This window comes from Harpia harpyja, chromosome 1 (genome assembly GCF_026419915.1).
Source record: "Harpia harpyja isolate bHarHar1 chromosome 1, bHarHar1 primary haplotype, whole genome shotgun sequence".
Taxonomy (NCBI): Eukaryota; Metazoa; Chordata; class Aves; order Accipitriformes; family Accipitridae; genus Harpia; species Harpia harpyja.
The window spans coordinates 63,869,418-63,892,681 of NC_068940.1; the positions used below are offsets into that span (position 1 = coordinate 63,869,418).

The window sequence follows — 23,264 nt, forward strand, 5'->3', positions numbered from 1 at the left end:
CTGGTGTGTGCGAATACAATAGTCAGGGGGGCTGGAGCCCCGGGAAGAAAGGATATTCACAGAGCTGCAGACCCCAAAAGGCAGCTCACAATAGGGCCCCCTAGTGAAGAAATTACCACACATCAAATAGGTACAACAGGAAGGCAACTTTGTGTCTTGGGATCTTTTCCCATCTACCCAGCCTCCTAAATATTTCTCAGCCAAAACTGTAATTAGCTTGCCGGTGGGAGTTTGCCTTTGCTGCCTCCTACTTAAAAGAGGGGCCAGATTCTACCCACTCCATTAGGTGTATGTCAGGATTGTCCTTTATTGCCTGCATCAACAGAGAAGTAAACCAATATTGGCTTGGTTGAAAGAAATCTAAAAATGATATGTCACATCTGAATCTTTTCAGGAATTTTTGGGTTCCTGGGCATTAGAAGTAGAAGCTCTAATTAATTAACCAGGGCTTTTGATGGAAAAAAAAGCAAGAAATCTGTTTTTTTCCTCCTCATTTCCTGTTTCTGGGAGGCTAGAAATGTTGAAAGAATAAAAGTGCAGGGACATGAAGGAAATGTTGTGGTAGGGGGCTTAGTCAAGTTGCTGGCTTATTTATTTGTAATAAAAATCATGATTTAGTTAAAGGATGAAATAAGGGCATATAATATTAAAAAAGCTCACCTCTCCCAACCTCTTAGTTACAGCCAGCTCAAAATGGGTCAGAAAGTTTGGATTAAAACTGTGACCACTTGAAAACTGCAACCAAGGAGCAATGCACATAGAGAATCTCACATCAAAAACGCAGTTTGTCCCTGGGACGGCATCACTTTGGCTACTTCTGAAGCTTGAACAGCTTTGTTTTTACATTACCATTTTACCAGGCTAGTAATTTCCAAGGTCACTAGAAACTGAACTGCAGGGAACAATCCATTATTGGCAGAAAGCTTGACTGTGTGACCGCAGAGGTCCTTCCCTACCTCTGACTTCGATTATTGTATCAGATTTTGGTAGAAGCAATGCTCAGCCAACCATTTTAAATTTAAAATAATGAAGGTTTAAAAGCATCCAGGTGGCTATGGAGATTCTTTCTGCAGATGGAGAGATTTTACAGGGCTGATTGCCCTGCACTTTCACCAGTTTTACTCCACAGCGCGATGCTGCATGATTTCAGAGTGGTTACTTACAATTCACTTTGATGTGACTGTGAGGGAGGAGCAGGTGCTAAGCCAGCATTAGAGAAAGACCTATTAAACATCACATCTGAAGCTTCAAAAGCTTTTTGTTTTAAGCACTGAACAACTATCAAGCAACATATGATACCATTAGGAGGAGCATGTAAAAACAATATGCACATTGGATATTTACACATGCCATGATAATCTGCTAATGTACACATGTGGTATTAGCCCATAAACCATGATGTGGTTGAGCAAGCTAGGAAATCATATGGTTTACTACATACCCTCTCTATATATTAGACAACCACAAATAGGAAGCTGTTGCCATCTCTGGAACTCCCAATATTCAGCATTACCATCTGACAACCTCTTATTTGTTAACTTGGGGCTTCCTAAAGTTGACTGAGATTGAACAGAACTGTCAAACAACTTTACCCCCCTATCTAAAAAACACGTGAAAAACATTGTACAGACTTTTCAGGAGGTAGGGAAGAAGATGGAAAAGGACAACGGTACCATGCCCTTCACAGGCAAGTTTCTGCACAGGAGGTTATATTCCTCTACTGCAAACTGAGGAGAGTTCTGGGGAAAAAGGTCAACCTGTGTCAATCAACATTAACATAAAAGATCAAAAGAAAATGTTCTGACAGGAAGACAGAATCCAAATAAGATAGTCTGGGGTTGTTGTTTTGGTTTGTTGGGGTTTTTTTTGTTTTTTTTTTTAAAAAACAACACAGGCATGTAGCATATTACATCCAGCAAGATAGAAAATTATCTTATTAGCTCTGAAATGGTGTAGGTCTTAATAGTTTACACCTGGAAATAACTATAGTAACCAACCTCAAAATACGAAGAAATCAAATTAATAATCTCTCTTCTTTCAGGACATAAGGTAGAGTGTAACAGTCTTAGGGGTTCAAACATGTTGCTCTAAGTTCAAGTTTACTTCAGCTCTCTTAAAATCCCTTGTAAGAAAGGTTCTTTAGGCTTTGCAAGATGAGATGCACATGAATATTTGACATTACTACCATCATTCTTACTAATCAAATACATAACAACAGAAGATACCGGAAAGAGTATATCCTATTCCACTGTATCAGCAAAACTATTTCTAAGTAGAATTCTTTTTTAATGGTTTCATGAAATGTCAGAAGTGCTTTTAAAATAATTAATTTACTTCAGACAAGAAAAAAAAAATCACAATTAGGTACCATGGTTATCAATTCAAAAAGCAAATATTTAGGAACATATTCAAACAATATGTTGATATTCAAACAATATCAACATTACATGAATAATATCAAAGGATTGCAGCAGAAGTGGGATATTTTACCCCCAAATACTTCAGAAGGGGAGGAAGGAAAAAGGGGAATCTTTTAAACTTTTTCTGCTTTTTCTTTCTTTCATTCCGGGCAGACACTCTTCAATTTATGGACTGAAGTTTTACTTTTCTCCTTTTCCTCTATATGAACACACTGACTGAAAATAAATGCCTGTGTCCCTGCCTCTTCTCTCACCTTTTGTACTGCTGACTTGATAGAAAATGTAATTTGGATATCTGTAGATGTTCATATTTTGAACTGATAAGCACATCTTTTTGTATGGTTCTTGACATCCTCAAAATTTTGAGCATGTGTGGTATTTTGAAGCATATCTGGAAAATCTACTGTTGGTATTTTCCTGTCAGAAAAGTTGAGACAAATTTCAGGCTATCTCATCCTGATAAACTCTTCAAGATAGAAGGCACTGCTCTTTCTTTGACTTCTACCTGACAGTAACAAATACAAATATCAAGAATAAATAACAGCTTTAACCTGAACAAGGTTCATTAAGCCGTAACCCATTTTTCAAGGAGAAGATTTAAATGCTTGCTGTAGTTCCCATCCAAAGCCTGCTCTATTTAATAAGACATAAATAGCCCTGAACTTGGCTTTCAGTCCTGAGAAGGAAGTGGGATCAAATTGATAGTGCTTCTAAACAGCATTTGCCAAGATATTCAGGGCTGCTTTAGGAGAGGGCAGTAGCTGCTAGTGTTCAAATTCTGTTCCCATGGAAGTCAATGGCTAAAGCCCTATCTCTCTTCAATCAGACCATGAATTTACTCTAAGAGTTCAGCAGAGGTGAAAGAGAGAGACTGGTTTTATATCAATCAAGCCTGTCGATACTGTTGGAGTTCCCTTAGGAGATCAGCTTCTCATGCTCTGCTACTTTAGATGGACAGACTGTGCAGACAGACAGCACTGAACTGCCAAAAGGCCGTTAATATCACCAAAAGCAACACTGGTATTTAAAATAGGACAAAACCTTTAGATGTAAGGAGATGGGGATAACAGTGCCCCCTTCTCAAATCTGGCAGCCTCTTAGAAATGTTCCATCTCAGGAAAGCAACTTCAATTAAATTGGAGAATTCAACAAAAAAAGCAAACTTGTAACTAGTTCTGAATATATAATTTCCTTATTCTTTCATTCATCGGAAGGCAGATACACTTGAGCTTCTACATATGCAAAAATGTATATATTCATAAGCATGTGCTTCATAAAGGAAGATGAAAGCTGTCATTTGCATTCAGTCAATCTTTTTCATTATTTTGGGTGCTCTGAAACTTTTTCTATCTGAAGAGTTACTGAGAAAAGCTTGTTCTCCACAACTTCGGATTCAGTCATATAGCATCGTCTGTCCAGCAATGGCAAGAATTACATATATAAAAAGGTAATAACAAGAACATATTTATGTAGTTGAACTGCTTTCACTATGAATATTTTTGAAGACAGAATATTTTTCAGCATGTCAGGAAGAGTTTAATCTCTTCTTCTCATCTCTTGCAAAAATAAAAATAACATTTTCAGTAGACAGCCTAGCAACAAGTGCATTGTGAACATTCATGAGTCTTTAAACACCTTCATTTGTTAATGTGAAGAAAAATGCTGAGAAAGTCATTGGTATATCAATGAACGGTCAGTGCACAGTCAACGATCTTTTTCAAAGTATGTTCTTATGAGAAAGTTGGATTAATTTATTTTTCAGGCTTGGCAAATCCTCCTTCACAATAAAAAACGGAGCAGAGCAACAACTGAGTTCACAATTACGCCAAGCATCCAAACTGATCAAGCTTTGATAACTAATTTTCTTCTTAACTCCCTTCCAAATTTTAAGTATTTTGATAACATTTTCATGTACAAATCACACAGAATATCTGATTGAAGCATCCATGCAAGAACCAACCCCTTTTTTCTGCCACAGATCAATCATTTTTAGTCTTTAAGAAAAACTTCATCCTACAGTAATATCAAAGCCACTTTGTAAGCAGACCTGTTTACTCATACAGTATTTCAGAGGGAGACATGAGAGACACAAAAGCTCTAGAAGCAAGGCAGGACAGAGCAAGTTAAAGTTCTGATTCTATACCTGGGCTCGGATGGATGTACCCAGCAGGACTAAGGTCTTTACAGAACCCCCAGAGTTTATTTACAAAATGAATTTTGCTGTTATAAGCTTTAAAATTGTAAACGTTTCAGGACCCCATCAACAGCAACTCTCTGCTTTAGTGCGTCCACTGCCTTCTGGGAAAATTCTGTCACGTAGTACTTATTCATCCCAAAGTCATAAATAAACAAAACTCAAACTCCAAGGAAGATTAGAAAACACAGCCATAGCTATTCTGCTCTTGGAAAATGAAGATGAAGAATTACAAAAGATGGTACGTGACACGAAAGGACAAAAGGACATGTAAGGACAAAGCGTTAGCTGAGTAAGGAAACCATAAGTAATGAAGCAAATAAACGCATCATCCTATCCCACACGGAGTGCTTGACTTGTTGAAGGACAGAGTAATAGCTTTTTTCCCAGAAGCCCATGATACCGGATGTGATGTCACAGGACAGACTCTAACATATATGCATAGAAGTATAATGAAAGCACACTATTACATGTTCATATGATTCCTTGCTGCTCAGTGGTTTTGCAAAAGCCACTGCTTTTACACAGGTCAAGCAATATGCAGCATATTTGCCCAATAGGTTTACAGTTAAATTTAACTACATGGTATTCAGTGGACTTGTACAGCTGATTATGAAAGCAAAACAATGAGTTAACATTGCATTTTAGTTTCTACAACATACCACTTTCACAGTATAATTATAGAAATTGGGGAAACAGCTTTACACAACAGAAAAGTACCCCAAAGCAACAATTAAAAAGCAAACATCTGTTTGGCTAGGAAGAAAAAAAAAAAGTGATTTTCTTTTGATAAACTGTATTATAGCTTAAGTAATTATCTCTAGTTCACCTCTTTGTCTTAAGAAATGGGAAGCAATCCTTTCATCTTTTTGTATAATAATTATTTCTAAAGAGCAAGAATATATTAGAAAAGGAAAACAAATCCCAGAGGAGAAATAGTGTGTCAAGCATAAAGTTAGTGTTTCTATTCTGTGAAACAGAAATTACTTGGAGCAGGTAGAACAGCTAATTGTATGCATACATTGGAGAAACAGCATGCCAACTGTGAAGTGTAGTCCAGATCTTGTTGCAGTTGATGCAAACACCCCAGCTACTACATAGAACAGTTACACTTAAACATATTGTTCCAGAAGCCCCCATAAAGATTTGTTAGAGCAGATCAGAAACTAGAGTCTCCTTTCTATGAGAAACCGCAACATTCATTTTACAGTTTGTTTCTGTTTAAATAACTATTTTCATTTTTAAATTTTCAACAGAAGAGCAGATTGAGAGTGCCTGATTCAGGCCTATTAAAATGCTCCATTCCAATGTTGCTGATAGGGAGAAACTGTTATAACTTGATACATTATTTTATGGAGATAACGTATAGAAACAGATGCTTCAATATGGTATTGAAACTTAAATAAAATCAATCAAAATAGCAAAGCTGAAATGCAGTATTAAAACAATGCTGAAATGTTGTAATACGATGGTGTATTTTTATTTTAACAAACTCCATTTCTCAACCAACTCTAGTGCTGGTCTCAACTGGAGAGCACGAATAGATGAGAAGCAAATCCAGAACAGAATTAAGGAGTTCATTAATTAACTTTATTAACTAATAACTAATTAAATAATACCCTGCACTTTAATGTCGGATTCTGCCTTTATTTTAAACAAAAGGCTTGAATCAGAGCTCACAGAAGTTAGAGAGAGATTGTCAGTGAATCCAAAGCCACTCTAGTGAAGCCAAATATAAATTTGAGGTAACTGCGAGCAAGAGCACAGTCAGGTCCGTGAATTTTGCCAGAGAAAGCAGCTTCCTAAACTTGATGATAGAGCAAAGTTCTGCCCTATTGGAGGTCCCCAGCGTAATGCTGAAAACAATCAGCTGCAGTTCATCCTTCGCACCCAGTGCTATGACAGCTCTTCACAACCTTTAACTACTGGATGAAAAGGAAGTGGGGTCTTTGAGGAGTGATTTGTTTTGCACTTTTAAAATTTCTCCAAGAGCCTTTACAGCAAAAGAGGAGCTCCTTTTATCGAATGACTGTGCAACCAAACCAACTAAGTATGCACATCAGTTTGCAGAAATAATTTCACGCACCTATGCTTAGACCTGTGTTTTCCATGACTTTCGGACAGGACCCATAACCAACTGAAATTTGGGGCACATTGTTTTAATGTGCCAATTCTAATTACAAAACATAGAATTAGGCTGGGTTAATACCTCCTCCAAAAAACACCTTGATAGACTGCCTTGGATTCCTGCCTCACTGGAAAAGCCACGTGCCAAAAAATGAGACAGTATCATATTTTGAAGAGAAGTATTGGTTACAAGTCATTGAAAGCAATTCACATGTTATTTGTGACACAGATAATAAATAAATATTGAAACAAGTAGATATAAAATGGCTTTTTTGGGTTTTTTTTGCTAAATAAGCAAAGCGTCACACTTGCTCAGTCAGCACTGTTAAAAAGTGAATGCTTAAGAAACCAACCCACATTTCCATGTTTGAAGAATTTTTGTGTGGAACTTATGTGCCACAGCTTCCCTGTATTTCTCTCATGCCAGAGTAACTAAGCAAGACACTGAAGAAAGAAGAGCCTACATAGCTCTTCTGGAAACTATGCAAGTAATTAGTAGAATAAAGATACTATAATGCAGTGGTCCCCTATCAAGAATTTCTCCCCATCGACAACAGCTGACAAGTGTGAACAGTTTTCAAAGAACAACAACAACAAATTTTTTTATGTTTTTGTATAGATTTTACAAATGCTAATTACTGTCTGGAATTCTGACTTCTAAGATTAAAAAAAAAAAAAAAGAAAGAAAAGGGGTTGCTTTCCATTTTTATGCCATTGGCTTACTGCTTCAGAGGCTCATTAGACTACACATGTTTGGGCAGGAGTTGATTCCTCCAAGTAAAATGAAAAAAATGCCAAACTTAAAAAATATTCCTGAAAGCATTTTAAAACATTTTACTGTTCTTCATTGTGAATTCCTACACCATGACTTGCCACACAGGCACACGTTTCTGCCAAGTGACAAGGAACTAGAGAGGGATCACGTGAATAATATCCAATCCAAGATCCTAAGATCCAGTGAAGTTGATGAGAACACTTTCAATACCGCCAATGAGTTGTGGCACAGGCTCCTAACCTATGAGTTGAACTGGAAGTAAATACGACAGCAGTTATTCTGGAGTCTCTTTCATGAACTTTGCTTTCTCTCCCAGCGCTTTTTTCTTCAGTGCCACCACTCAAAAATTACAGGTGCTAGTCTTTTACTGGGTCTTTAAACTTAGAGCTGCAATCCCTTCTTATTAGTAACAACATGTAAAGAAAGTCAAGATGACAGCTAGCCTGTCATCAGGAACTAGTTTTCAGAAAAAAACCACACAGTGAGGTTCTGCTGTCTTATGGCGTTGCCCCTCATCCCAGATAAGCATTAAAGCTGAAAGTTCATATGTTGCAGCAGTGAACTAGAGGAGAGGTCTGAGTTCTATCATGTTTTTAAACAAGTAGCACCCTGACTTTAGTGCATTTATTTCACACTGGTGTACCACTTGAATGCTCCTGTACCAACGTACACCAGCTGAGAGTGTGGTCCCAGGACTCCAATCTGCAGGTAGAAGTCAACTGAAAAAACCTCACCCTCTAAATGTGAACCCCAAACCACTCTTTAAATCTCCCTCTGAGACTGCTCTATGAGCTTTTAGGAAGATTGTACTTCATATACCTTTTCGCCCTCTCCCGTAATCTCAGAAGTTATTTTGTTTGGATGGAAATGGAGATCTTGTATTTCTTACTGTTCAATTATTAAGGAACAGCAACAGAGTCAGCTTCATCTGAAAGGCTCAGCGATTTTTAAATGATCTCATGTACCGTAATTTATAATGGAAAATCAGGTACAAATAGTGTGAGATGCTTTCTAGTTCCCCTCTAATGGAAATAAAATGAATCCCTGGTAATGGGTGACCCTACTTGCTTCTGTGGTCACTCATTTTACTTTTTAGTGTTCTCTTTAGTAGTCTCAGGAGAAAAGAGCAAATGCAAAGCTTTTATCTGAAGCTGCTTCTCAAAACAATAGCTCTGCGCTTCTGCTATAAAAATCTATTTTTACTATTCTCATAAACTAATATTATTGATCACAGAAACTTTGCTATTATCCCACTAAGAAAAACTTACTTGCACTGACAGTCCAGAGACAAAATGATTGGAATTTATGCAGTACAAAGAATTAATTCTGGGTCTGCTCATACAAGGTTGTTTCAGGTAGCTGTTTAAGTATTTCTTTATTATTTAGTATTGAATTTATTTATTTTAAATTTAATTTTATTATTTATTACTTTTTATTTAGTATTTATTTAGATAAACCAGAACATTACCATCACATCATTCCCTGTCTGTGTGATACTGCTAGAACTAACACTAGAGAAAAGAAAATTCTTTTCAAACATACGTTTTCAATATAAACAAGGAAGCCTGGCCAAATGTCTTTTGTCAATACAATGATTTCTTTCCACCAGCATAATGATAATTGCTGTACACAGACATTTATTTTCGACTAATTAAGGTTGAGTCTTGGCATTCGCTGCTCACACTCCAACATATGTATACCATTAATGTCCAGAAGAGCTTATGAAACCCAGTGTTAAACTGCATGAGGAAAAAATGCTTCATTTATGACCATTAGCTTATTCAATTCAGACGTACATGTTTATATACTGAATTTTATCAATTGTGGTAAAAGACATATCTGTTGTGTCTTTGTGAATGGTCACTGCAATAAAAAGTGGCCATATATATAATGCTAACATTATTTTCAGCTCTACTCATAGCCTGTTAAAGAGCAGCAGTAGAAAATTCTTACAATACGAAAAAAAGATTTTGTTTGGGTAAAGATGCCCTGTGCATGGTCAAAGCAGTAACATGATCTTCTTGATATCAGAGCTGAAACAGCATATTCCTAAAAGCACTGATTACTGTGGATGCATGAAATATTCCTGTGTAAATGAAAAAAACCCCCCAATTTTTAACCTGCTATCAATCTGTTCAACAGTTTAAAAATATTCAGAAATATTCAGATTTTTTTTTCTCAGACTGCCTAATGAAAATCCTTTTATTTAAATCAGTTCTAATTAACACACATTCCAATGACTACTGGGTGCAGCAGCAAAAACTCCAACCACTTATAATCTAAAACATAGCTGAGCAATATAATTTTGCCACTACTGTGAGAAAGAAGGAAAAGCTGAAGGGAAAATTCTTTTTATTGTTATTGCCCTTCTTTCATTTTATTCTTCTGCATTCACTGAAAGACATAATGTGTATGCCTTAAAATGAGCGAGTTTGCTAGAAGCTAAGACACAGCATTGCCAGCTCCCTCATTTAAATGCAGGAACACCTTTAAAAAGTGGATTTGACCCCAGCTGTGTCAGAACTGCAGCCGGTTATAGGTTACACAGCAGAAAGCATTTACAAGACGGTGACTGACTGATTCTTAAAGGCAGGAGTTGATTTTGCTGTGGTAGAGAATATCCAAATCACGCTAAGCACCTTGGACAGGATAATTACTGTGTACCACAAAACCTCGCTGCGTGCTCTACCATCTTCTCCTGTAAAGAGGCCCAAAGGGAGGGAGGGAATACTTCGGAAGCAACATATAAGTAAGGACGCTGATACCCCTTCCCTTTTTCTCCCCAGCAGAAGGGGTGAGCAGCAGCTCAGAACATGGATCGCTGACTATGCAGCACCCACGGGACACACCAAAACCCCTTGCAGCTCCATTTCGGTGCCTCGGCTGCTCCCCATGGCAACTTCCAAGCCCTGAGTCTGCAAGACAGGCTTTTCTGGGTGCTACTGAACTGAACATCACTGATCCCCTCACGAAGCACCTGCAGGTAGGGAGCAAACGTGGCATTGGAATGAATGTGCCAGAAAAGGAAGAAAGAGCCTTGGAAAAAAAATTGCTCAATGGCTGCTATTTCCCTGAAGGGCAAGGCGGCAGCAAGCCCCTGAAGCATACCACCACCTGGAGCTCCTGCCAGGACATAAAGGCTTTGCAACAGCTTAAAGTAAGTCTCTGCCTTCAAGGCAAAATTGTACCTGTGATTTCTATGACAGAAAACTGCACAGTGGTTTCACTGGGAATTTTCCAGTAAGTCACCTGTTTATGATGATACTTCATCCAAAGGGAAAGACAAAAAAAGTGAAATTATCATCTTTTCCCAAGACAATGGAAGCTCTTACTCATTATTCTTAGCTCTTTTCAAAATGTGTTGATGACACCAACACTAAATCTAATGTGCTATGACATAAGGAAAATTCTAACCCTTGCGTCTTAAAAATCCTTTATTACCATCTGAGACAATACCCTAGAATATTAAATAGATAACACTAAACCCTTCTGAAATTTTCAATTGCAGAGCTCTCAGCTGAGGGTAGACAAGGAAGCAAACTTACATATTAGAGACTGAGTGACAGCCTAATCTTTAACTCCGTGTAATACATATCTCAGTGGTCGTATGAAGGTCATGCTAGATCCTGCTTCGCAATGGGTCAAAAAAAAATTACAGAAGAAATATGATTTCAATGCTAAGATTGGCAAAGTAAGAATCAACCCTTTACTCTTTCAGTTAAAAATACTGGAATAATAAGAACAGGAGTGAGCCAAGCACAACAAGGAAGAACAGGTGAAAAAATAATTTAAAAAAAGGTATAGGAATAGGCAAAGAAAAACACCTTAAGAAAATGAAGAAAAAAACAGGAAGAGAAGGGAGAGGAATGCTTCTAAATTGCCCTTGAAAATGTTCTAGCTTCACACAAGAGCAAAAGCAGCTCATGTCCTTCTCCATTTCCGGATGACAACAGGGGCCTTCACAAGCACAAAAACTGCAGCAAGAAAACATTGTAACTGAAAAAGCAAATGGATGGGTTAAATGTCACTGCCTATAGCAAACATGACAGAAGTTTATAAAAATTGTGGTTTTATCTGAAAACAGAGACTGAAGACCTGTTCTGTTGCACTATGAGGAATCCACTAAGACTGTGGATGGTCTCAGAGTAATTGTATGGCATCAAAACATGAATGAAACTGAGGAGACTATAGAGTCTCTACACAAAAATACCAAGGCTCTGTTATCAAAGTTGGTTTAAAGGCTTATCTCAAAACTCTATAGATGATCCAGTACTTAAGTGCCACAGGAGATAAAATTAGAGATGACTACATGAAAGGTGAAAAAGCAAGGACCTCTCTTCCAGATAAATTACATTATGAGAAACAGTAACAGGATCTGACACCAAAATCCAACCATTCTTTAAGGTTTTGTCCCCATTTGGGTGGGATCCTCCCTTGGTTTACAGGCACGTGGACACAGCCACGCTGGCATGACGAGTCTGTGTGCAACTCTATTCAAAGCATGATTACAACCAAACAGCAGTATCGGAGTCTGGCCTGACAAAAGCCATCTCCAGCTGATGTGAAGCAGCAATTTTCTTCAGAGCAAATGATTTCATGAATCAGCCAGCAGGGAGTGACAACATTCTGCTGCCAGTAACTAAGTGTATGACCTCTGGGTTGCAATTTCCACCAGCTTAATAAGAGTCCATTGCAAACGTCATCATATTTTTCACTCTGCTGTTAACAGAGATGCTAATCTGGCTCTCAGTTTCCTTTTTTTTTTTTTCTTTTTCCCAGCTTTATTGCTTACAATGTAGTATTTCCCTGGACACAGAGAACAGAGTCTACTCCACGTTGCTAAGAAAACTTGAAGACAACACAGTAGAGTAAGAATTAAAGGGTAACAACTTTTTTACTTTGAGGAATGCGGCAGGCCTAGCAGCAGAGACCTCATGGCTTTTTCCTGCCATGAGATGGCCAACTCAGTACTGAACTTTGCAACCTAGTGAGAGACAGACTGAAGTGAGAGGGAGAAAACCTTTTCTAGAACGTTTTCTAGTACAGGAGATGGAAGAAAAATCCCACAGCCCTGAGGATGGTCAAAAGAGGAACAATGAAGTTTAAATGAAGGGTAACGTAAAGACTGAGTAACAAAAGCATGAATACTACGCAAATTTTTAAACATTCTCCAAATACTTCAGCTAGGATTTGCACACAAATAAAATCTCCAGATAATGAACCACAACAGAGTGATGTCAGTATTAATGCTACAGGATTAACACAACAGTAGAATACTGTACTGCCTTATGAGACTTGATTGTAACTCTAAAATATGGTAGAAAGTGGTTTATTTATATCTTTACTAGCAGTGTTGAGGAGAGGAATAACAGAAACCTAGATTTTATTCAGCACCAGGATTCTAGCTGATTGTTGATCCTAAAAGGAGCCACAACAAATGGTTAAAAATGCTGTCCTTAAGCCACATTTGTTATTTCTATGCAGTACAGTTCCACTTCTTGGGCTGTTACCAGCAGGGTGGACAGAGCCTCAGGCTCTAAATCTCAACTGCAAATCGAGAGGGACAAACTTCTAATACTGGAGATAAGATAACCGGTGATACTAAGACTCCATGCCAAGGGTGGAAAAAGCTTCATTGAATAGGCCAGCACGGACTTGCTGGTGGAGCAGGAGATGAAAAATGTAAGATTTCTTTGTCAACACCTCTGCCTGAGGTGCCCAGAGAACTGGACTACTTGGACATGCGCCACATAATTAATGTGTATCTATCAAATTGTGCATTCAGTGGGACAGAGTCATATGAGATTTCCTGGAAACTTACTGGTTGGCTACGTGGTATGTGCACAGGGTTTTTAACTAGCCTGGACAGAATCTATTTCCTGGACAGAAATACAAGCACATGTGACATCGGATGCGATCACGGTGACCCAGGGCTCAGCCCAGCCTGTTCACATCAGACTGCTTTTGCCCCTGGATAGGCAAAGATGAAAATGCATTTGGGCAAAAGCTCTCGCTTTTAGGGTGTCTTTGTGTCAAGCCAGAATGATATTGCACGTTTGCTCCAACAAGACTTGCTTTACAATACTAGGAGAAAAATATAGTTATTTTAAATGGCCAGCTTGGACCAAACTATCTCGCTTTTACTATCTGTTTTTACATAGCATATAAAATGAACACAGAGTTATTCTAAATTTAATCCCATATGTCTTATTCCTGCTTTATAATTCCACTGTAGGAGAGTCTTCTCATACTAACTGAACTATTCCTATTTACATTATGCAATATGTACTAGTGTTGCAGGATTAGGGTATAAGCATGCTTATGTAGTTCTCAAGCTGTGTCATGTCATGCTCCTTCAAGGTAACTTCTGCTGCCACTTTTTGTATACTTAATGAGGGTTTTTTTTATGGTGCTTATCGCAGACTTTGTTTGCAAACACCTCACAAGCACTAATGAATTCATTCTCCCAGTAGGTAGTGAAGTATTTTCTTTGTTTCACAAAGAGATGAGCTGCAGCACAGGGATAATGCAAGTTGCCCAGTGTCACACAGTCATGAGTACGGATCTCCTGAGTTCTTGTGCCATATTTATTCACAAGATAACCCTTCTCAAACTGCTCTGCCTAGGTGCCCTATTTTCTCAGCCTCGTTTCCCACTTCACTCTATTTCAGGGTAGATCTCTTTAACCGATCCAAGTTTGCAACACCACCATCTACTCACTAAAATGCTTCATCAGAAGACAACTTGATCTACAGTGCTCATGAAAATTGAGCTTGTAACAATAATAAGGACTGGAGGCGATTATAGGTATACATATATATATTCTCTGTGCATGTTTGTGTCTCTGCACATGATATATTTACATATACATATCTATATATGTGCACGTTGCCAAGTATCTGTGGAAAGTTATCAACTACAGAACATCAGAACAGTGAAAGTGCAGGTATCTAAAGCTTCTAACCTGTATTATTTACTGTAATATTTAGCTATTCCAAGCTCACACTCCTATATCCCTAGAGGGCAATGTCACCTAATAGGTTGTGCTCCTGTCCCTGTGACCTTCATATAAAGCCAAAGATGATGCTACTGCGAAGGCAGACAGAAATAAGTCTGTACTTAATAAAATTTAATTCAGCTAAATATAGACTCGTCCCTGTTTACTTTCAAGAAGTTTTGCAGCCTGATTTCAGGAACAGCAAAGTACAGTTGATTATGCAAAATTTACCTACCTTTGCAAACTCTGGGATTTTCCTAACACATCCCTATGTTGAACAGTCTCAGGCACAAGTAAAGAGACAGTTCAAGACACTGAGGCCTTAGTTAATAGCACGCAGAAATCTGAATGCCTGCACAAGAGAAACTTGAAGGGAAAACAGAACAGTCATTTTTTTCCCTGCATTTATCACCTTGCTGCCTCACTATTAATATTCTTTTTCATAAAGCCAAGCTTCCTGTTGGCAAGGCCCATGTCCATCCCCAGGTCTCACTCCACACTTACTCTCAACATTGTTCAGCTTGCATGGCTCTGACAACTCTGGTGAACATGATTTCAATGGTCTTCTCTCCGCGTGTGAAGCGAAACCCCTCACTTCAACAACAATGTGCTACCTCTGAACAGAAAACAATGTCTGGGGAGTAAAGTTTTCCAGGAAAGCTGCTGACAGTGTGACCGCAAGGGAAGCTGTGACTGTTCAAGATCTTTTAAAATCAGAATAATGCCGTGTAATTGCTTTATTTATGGATTTAGCAGCCTGGATTTAGCCCCTGAAATATAAAAATGTAGGCTTCTGTTGTTTGCTTCCTTTTTGTTTTAAATGATTGATAATTATTTCACAAATGTCTTCCCCTGACATTTGATTTGCTAGATAATACATAAACATACAGTTTCTAATGGGTTTTCTGGCCTTTTAACCTAATTTCTTTTCTCATTACTTTTCATTTCATTTCCAATTCTGATACAAAATCTATTTTCCAGAAAATTTTTGCATGATCTGAAGCTCACTCACTTTAACAATGTACGGAATGATATTTTAAAACAACAACAAAGCCAAGATCAATGATAGCAGAGAAGCAAAATCAACCCCTGTTTTTAACTTTTCTCTTTCATGTTGAACTGCTTCACACACACTCTCTCCAAGATGGTTCCAAAATTCTGTTGGAAACTAATAACTATTTTGTGTATGTGAACCTTTAAAAAAAATCTGCCCCATGAAAACAGTTGAGTGAGGACAAAACAAGACAGTTCAGCATAGGAATACATATATTTTTCTGTCAAAAACTGGCTGGCATTGTTACTCTCTTGCAAGGATTTATTAGCTAATTAACGATTAGGCAGATCATGGAGATAATCATTAACAAATGAAAATGACATCCTTTACATTTTTGTAACACAGGGAGGAGAAATAATGGCTAGAACTTGAGAGACCTATATGAGGGTGCATAAAACAATGAAAAAAATCTTAAAGTTAAGGGAAGAGAAGTAGCGAGTAAGTATGCCAGTACACTCACTAATTTCAGTGGCAGTGACTAACAAAGTCCAGTAATTTATTTTCCATAACAGCACTTACGCTTTTGGAACAAAGCAGGTTATATTAGCAATTGTTCTGAGTGTATCTTTGGGATTGTATTCATTTACTCAACTTTCCTCTGTGTGAAGACTTAAGCTGCTTTTTTAAATCTGTTGAAGTCAGTGGGACCATGTGATTACTGGTCTTATGGCACTCCATGTCCATCCACCACCCCATTCATAAATGCCAGTCAACTTTCTAAAGAAAACTACTTAAAAGTTTAAGGGATGATTGCCCCTTTTTTTTTTCTTTGACAGAATCCTACATGACTAGTAGTAAAACTTTTTTTTTTTCAGTGAAGAATCTCAATATGCCATTTGTATATCATCATTCTTTACACAAAGGCCCACCGAGATTTCCTAGCACTACATTAAACAAATTAAGCACGTTTTTGTAGTGCTACATTATTCAAAGCATTGCTCCCATGTTCTAAGACTCAGAAGAGAAGTCTTCCGAAAGAGAAGTCTAAAGAGAACACATCCAATCTGCTATTCAACCTATTTTTTCCATTTTAAAGTCTCTTTTTTTTGAAGGTGTGGCTGTGGGTAGAAAGGATAACACAATAATGATCTTCAAGCAACAATACCTGTATTGTAAAATCGCAATTTATTCAGATGTCTTTTCCAGTGTAGCCTAAAGAAATAACCTGACATGCTAACAGACAGGTTTCTATTTAAACAAAAAAGAAAAAAGAGAAGTCCTTAAGAAATAGCCTCTAGAAAACACGTTTTTGACTTTCCTCCTTGAATTCCACTGACAAAAGTAATGAGTAAGGTGACAGGAAACCTGATATTAATTCTGCAAGTTCTAACTAGATGTGCAGGAGATCTAAGCCCAAGGAACAGAGCTCGAATGCAGAGCAAATAGGCAATTATTCTGCGCAGAAGAATTCTGTGCTTGATGATGACTTGCCTGTCTCTGTTCTCCGGTGTCGGTTCTACAGAGACTGTAATCTTCTATGTTGATGCCTATATTCAATCTTAATGCCTGATATTGAGTGATGATAAGCTGTAGGGATTCTTGCAAGATTCATCGTTAATGGTTTTTATCTCAATTGGCATGTCTGCCCAAGATATTTCATAAATACATAACCTACACTACGTGATAGGAATAATTACTTAGAACCATGCAGAGCACCCATCTCAACACAGTGGTTTTTTTCTACAACTTTTGCCACCTTCTTTACCTTTAACCACTCATCTTTTAAAAATAATAAATGCTGGTAAGAGGATATGGAATGATTTCCCCCCTTTTGCATGCACTCATGTGCACTCACACAGTTTCTGCCTTTGCAATCTGAGGCTTTGAAGGAGTCCAGCTGTCAAAAAGCCAATTTTTGCCACATGCTGGGATGGCTACAGCTCTCCTTCTCTACTGTCTGTGTGGACCATTCTATACAGATCAAGTTATATTCAGAAAAAGAAAACTCCCATCAGAAAGAAAACTAAAGATTTTGCATGAAAAATTTTTGAGAAAGAAAAGAAAATCCTGTTGCAAACGTGCTTTTCAAGTAGCTTAAAATTTATCCAGCTGTTTTTTTCCATTATTAATCTTCTGCCTCTTGGTCCTCTCTTTTCCAAATCCAACATCTGCTACCTTTGTTAGCATGTAATGTGCAGGAGATTTATTTCTCTGCAAGGCCTCTCTGTACATAATGCAATTGCTATGGTCTCTGACCCATCTGAACACTATCATTCGCAGTGGGCTGCATTCATTTATATGAATGGACTTTCATGACAAGGAAGTCAATGACCCACCAGTAGAAACATTCTCGGTATTTGCCTCTCTTGCGTTATTGTAATAAACAAAAAGAGGAAAATGACATAGGGTCCACCCAAGGGGAGGGTGTTCCCATTTACTGTGCCAGGTGTCTGATCGATGATTCAGGCATGGTGACACCATACATGGCTCCTTCCTCTAAACCTACCTTTTATTTTTCTGCAGTCTTCCCAGTCACTTCAAAATTAAGGAGGCATACTGAATAAAGTATACTTTCAGATGTACAGGACTATCACATGATGCAAACTGTTCCCACTCAGTCTATACGAGAGAGTCCCATGGGTTTATTCAGTCTGCTAATAACAACTGTGCTGTAAAATCACTACAATGCAATCTTCATTTCCAATCCCATCACAACACGTGGCCAAAATTATTTTCTGAAAGCTGGATCTCATCAGATCTTCATATCAGGGTTTATGTGGCTTTTCTGGAGATCAATATAAACATAAGAACATTGGCCCCAGGAACTAAATAAGGCAAGGTTGACAAGCGAGAAGCCAGCAAAGCTAAACAAGGAAAATCACATGATTTCAGTTTTAAGATCAGATTGAAAATGGGTTGTGTTTGTTTTTAATAGTCATTCCTAGTTAATTCCCTTCAATTAGTAATTGTTGGAACTTTAGTTTGAATTTAAAAAATTCATATTACAAAGTAATTTAACAATGGTTATTACCACTTAAGTCTTTCAGACATGCAATTATGCAAATCCACCAAGCACAATTCTGACTATATTTTTTTACTTGGTTGAAATCACTGTTAGAAGAATGAATTTACATAATGGCATCTGCTACTCCTCTTACAATTTGTATTTTAAACTTAAAGTGTGTGTAAGGTAACTTGTACAACAGTTTCACTATTCCGCATCTCAAAGAGTTGTCATTTCAATTTTTTCCTCCTTGTTTAGTAAGGATGCAAATGGAGGACTGAGAATAAGCAAGGAATCAAAAACATAGTTTAGGATATTTGCCAGCACAGGTCTCATTTCCAAAGCACATGCTCTCTGAAATGTGCATACTTCATTTTAGATATAGGCAGGACATATATGCAGAGCTAGATATAATGAAAGTTCCCATTTTTGGAGTACCATGAAAATGCATATGTTTTACAAAACTCAAATCATAAAACCAAAAATTAAAATATTCAGCTCATTACTCTCTGCTGGCTCCTTCCTTTAGTTCTCCTAAGTGGGGTGTTTGAAGATTCTGGACTCTTCAGTACTTAATCACATAGCAAATTAACAAAATGGTCATTTATCCTTACAACCTTATGCTCTAGCATATTTCATATCAGCTCTCGCTTGGTAATCTCCTTCTGATCCAATTTCCTACCAATCCAGGTTTCCTTATTGCACTGAATGACTCCATAGTTGGTGACATTTTCCATTACACTTATTTCTTGACTACCTAATTGGCTGACTTGAGTTTAACAGCACTCAATAAATCAAAAGTAAAAATCTTTACTAAAAGTAGCTTCATGTTTCAATAACCCTATGATTCCACTTACAGAATAACACAAAGAAAAACAAAACAAAACAAAAAAATCTTTAAAGGCATAAATGGACCATTTTATTCCTATAATACTCTGGCATACTGGGCTGAACATCCTATCATCACCCTCACCATTATTATGGGTTTGAATTACTGGAACGCAAGGGAATCTATTGTATTATGTTCCCTACAAGCAACAAACAAAGCGTTTACTACTGAAGTATGAAACAAGAAGCAACAGAAACATAAGACAATATCTGGCACTGTTCTTTATGTAAAAATAATATAACTCACATCAATTTTCTGGTAGTATCACCACAAATAGAGTTTTAAAGATGGACCAGGAGAACTGTGATGGGGACTTAGAGATGCTTCTGCATGCCAGATACATACAACACAGAAAAATAAAAAGACTGCACATTTTACAGCAGAGGTGGACCAGGAAAAAGGTGTGACAGCCCAAATGAAAGTTAATTCAAACTCACATTCAGGACCAGTGAAATATCTGAGGTTTCACTGCTTGGTCATAATGCAGGAACTTTTTGTGATTCTTCATTCAGGAGAGATATGCTATGAAATCACATCACTTTGGACAGAAAAATACTTGGGAATAAAATAAAATACTGCACTTTTGTCTGGTTCCAAGTTTTCCATTTGTTTTCAAATTTTCTGTCCTTGTTCTCAGTTTTCTTTGTTATTTCAACTTTAAAGTTTCCATCTCAGTTTTAAATGGGAAAAAATCAACACTTCTTTTAGAGGTTGTCAATTCCTTCCGAGTTCTGTAATGTGTGCCCTTGTCTAGAGATAATCTAACTTTGACTCCAACTTCTCCTGCTTTGAGTGACAAAATGAAAATTAGATCAAAGAAGCTGAAGCTCAGCATTGCTTTTGTTGACACTTCCTTTGTGAGTCCTTTTTCTCACCATTTTCACCTAAGATATTTCTTTTAGTTATTCTGTGTTTTCATTAAAATAGTTCATGTTTACGTATCTGACATATATTGTGCTTTAGAGTTTCTTGGATACAAACCACTGAAACTGTGTTTTAACCCACTGTATAAACCAGAAAATTTTAAGCCATGAAATATTTCACTAAATGGTTTTTCCATTTTTTGGCACTTTGGAACAAACTCTAACATTAAACTTGAACAAAGAACTATGTGCTGTTCCCCATGTTTCTCTGGAAACAACAAAGCAAAGTATTGCACACACATTCAAGGACTTAAATCCCACGTCCATATATCCTAACACCACCAACATTTAGAATGATTCAACAGTCAACTACTAGTACTGTCACATCTATATAGTAAGAATCACAGGAACAAGAAAAGACTCAGTAGGTGATTATTCAATTATTACTAGAAGTAGAAGTGGTGGTAGCAGTGCATGCACTCTGCCTTGGAAAATACCAAGATAATATCTATGCCACAAAGAATACACAGTCTTAATTAGGGAGACAATATAATGAGAAATGCATACAGCCTTTGAATAGCACATTGGCACATAAATGAATTGAAAATAACACATATTTCATATAAACATTTCTTGCTCTTTTTTTGTTAACTCCTCTAAATTGACACATCTTACCACACTGCAGCATGACTGCTAAATTTGCAAAGAGATTGACACCAAGAAATTCTACCTAGGTGTTTATTTCTGCTTGTAGCATGCATATGGGAACTGTAAGAGAACAATGAGGTTGGGCTAGATCCAGATTTCTCTGAAGCACATACATTTAATGTATTGTTTTATCAGTTAGTAGTTAAAAAATCAGTTTCTTTAAAAATGAGGCTGATAGCTGCTCTTGTCTTTTGCATTTTAAGCCAAGCTGCTAAATACCTTTTTGGTTTTCTACTTAAATGAAGAAAAGTTGCATATGTAATAATAACCCTGGATATTCTTTACTGTTTACTCCACCCTCTGTAAGTGTGCTAACCCAGTACTTATTGATTTGATACTGGTAACAGGCACTACCTACAGTATGACATCTGGTGAATCAATCACTATTACCGTAGTGGTACATTACGACTCAGTCCAAGGTTTTTGTGTTCACTGCACAAAGTAAATAATATTTATTGCTGAAAAACTACCAACCTCAAGCCAAGCATGCTGTGTTATCACATATTTTATTATAACTTGTGATACTAGACTATGCTTAGTGTGCTTATCTGCACACTGGCTTTCTGAGGGGGGAGGTGGGGGAGTCTCATCTCCCTGCCAAAATGAACTGTAAGAGAGACTCATTACAGCGAAGTCCATAATAAAAGATTGTGCCATGCCATCCATTGTTCAAGTAATTTTTCATATTCTACTGCATTCAGTGTTTGGTCTTAACATTGAACAAGTTACTTTTCTCTCTCACTGACAGGTTAGCACCTTTCCAAACCGCTTTTTAAGAGATCTGGCAAAACCAATGCTGCTGCTCCCCTTGCTCTGTGCAATCAGAACCAAATTTTTGTTGAAGAGACACACGCTTAGACCACCAGCCCAATACTTACTGTAGGTACAATCAAAGAGTTTGTTTTCTATGAAGTAGAGTGCATGAGGGAAGCTTCTCAGGATGATTTGTCTAAGCAACACCTAATGCTACAAAGGTGATGGCTACCTGCTTCTGCTGGAGTCTGCCTAAATAAAACAAACTAATCAGGTTTCACTAGGGACAACTGTTATATTTTGCACCTAGTAATATCATGTTTCCTATAAAGTTTATATACACACTTGCTGGGTAAAACCCTGCTTAGGGTAGATGTCCTGTCTTCATAGGCAGTGAAAATGCAGCAGAAGGAACTCAGCATACCCGGAGCAAATGGTGGAACCGCACCAAGAATGAAGATGCCTTTTGACATCAGCTCTATGATTACTAAGCAAGATCCCCTCATGGTACTGAACTTCTATTTTGTGGAGCATTTGTTTCACCTTAAAACAGATATGGGCATTATAGACCTCTACATGCGAGCTGGTCCTCCTGAGATTTCTCTATTATCAATTAAGAGATAAAAGAGCAGACTTTGACTTGGGACACATAACCAACTTTAGGACAAGATGAAACACACATTGAAAATGCCTATTTCTTTCCATTAACTGTGAGAGGACACCAGGTGATGTAGTGGGATGTAAGCTTCTACATTCAGCTTCTGGTGACTAAAGTCAGTCGCTTGAGCCTGAAGATTAGAACTGCTACTCATAGAGGTGCTTGCCAAAATGGAATGAGATTTGATCTTTTTTTAATCCTTCTGGCTGTCAATGCTATAAAGACAGCAATATACTTAATATAATAAACTGATTATGTTAAAAATAGGTAGAAAAGTTAAAAAGTTAAAAAAAGGACATTTAAATCATAAAATCAGCTAAGAAAGGAGGCAATAGTGCTTTACGTATGGAAGTTAGTCATTCTGATTAAGAAAATCTGAGTTTGTTGTCTGCTTGCTGATGACATGGCAGGAGTTAATGTCATTGATTTATATCAATACAAAGGGCACCTTATGCTGCCAGTATTATATCAAGTGGCCCTACTGTAAACAGAATTCATTTTCCAAAGCCAAAAGGAAAATGAACCTTCATCTTATACATTAAATGTATGTGTTTGTGTGTGTATGTGTGCACCTGTGTGTTCTGAGAGAGTGTGTATGTACGTGTATCAGCTCTCTTTAGTATCAGGTGAAGCTGCTTATGCACAAAGACATTCTCTTCTTCATTTGGGTTATGTTACGGTTAGATTAATTTATCCTTTAGATTAACAGATCTTATTTCTGACATGGTGATGGACGAATGTGAATGAGAGTTCAGGGTGAAGGATTCCTTTCAGCCTTTTTTTGTTGTGCAAAACAAAAAAGGGAATCTAATTATAAAGAGTTTGATTAAGACTCCAGCGTCTCTCTCTTTTTGACTTGCCTGTGGAAACTGTCCTCACCAT

At 37.5% G+C, this 23,264-nt stretch overlaps 1 protein-coding gene across 3 annotated transcripts in view; it reads right to left on the reverse strand.

Moving 5' to 3' along the window:
• RBMS3 (RNA binding motif single stranded interacting protein 3) overlaps positions 1-23,264 on the reverse strand; it is a 730,467-nt gene that overhangs the window by 95,773 nt on the left and 611,430 nt on the right. The window lies entirely within an intron of this gene.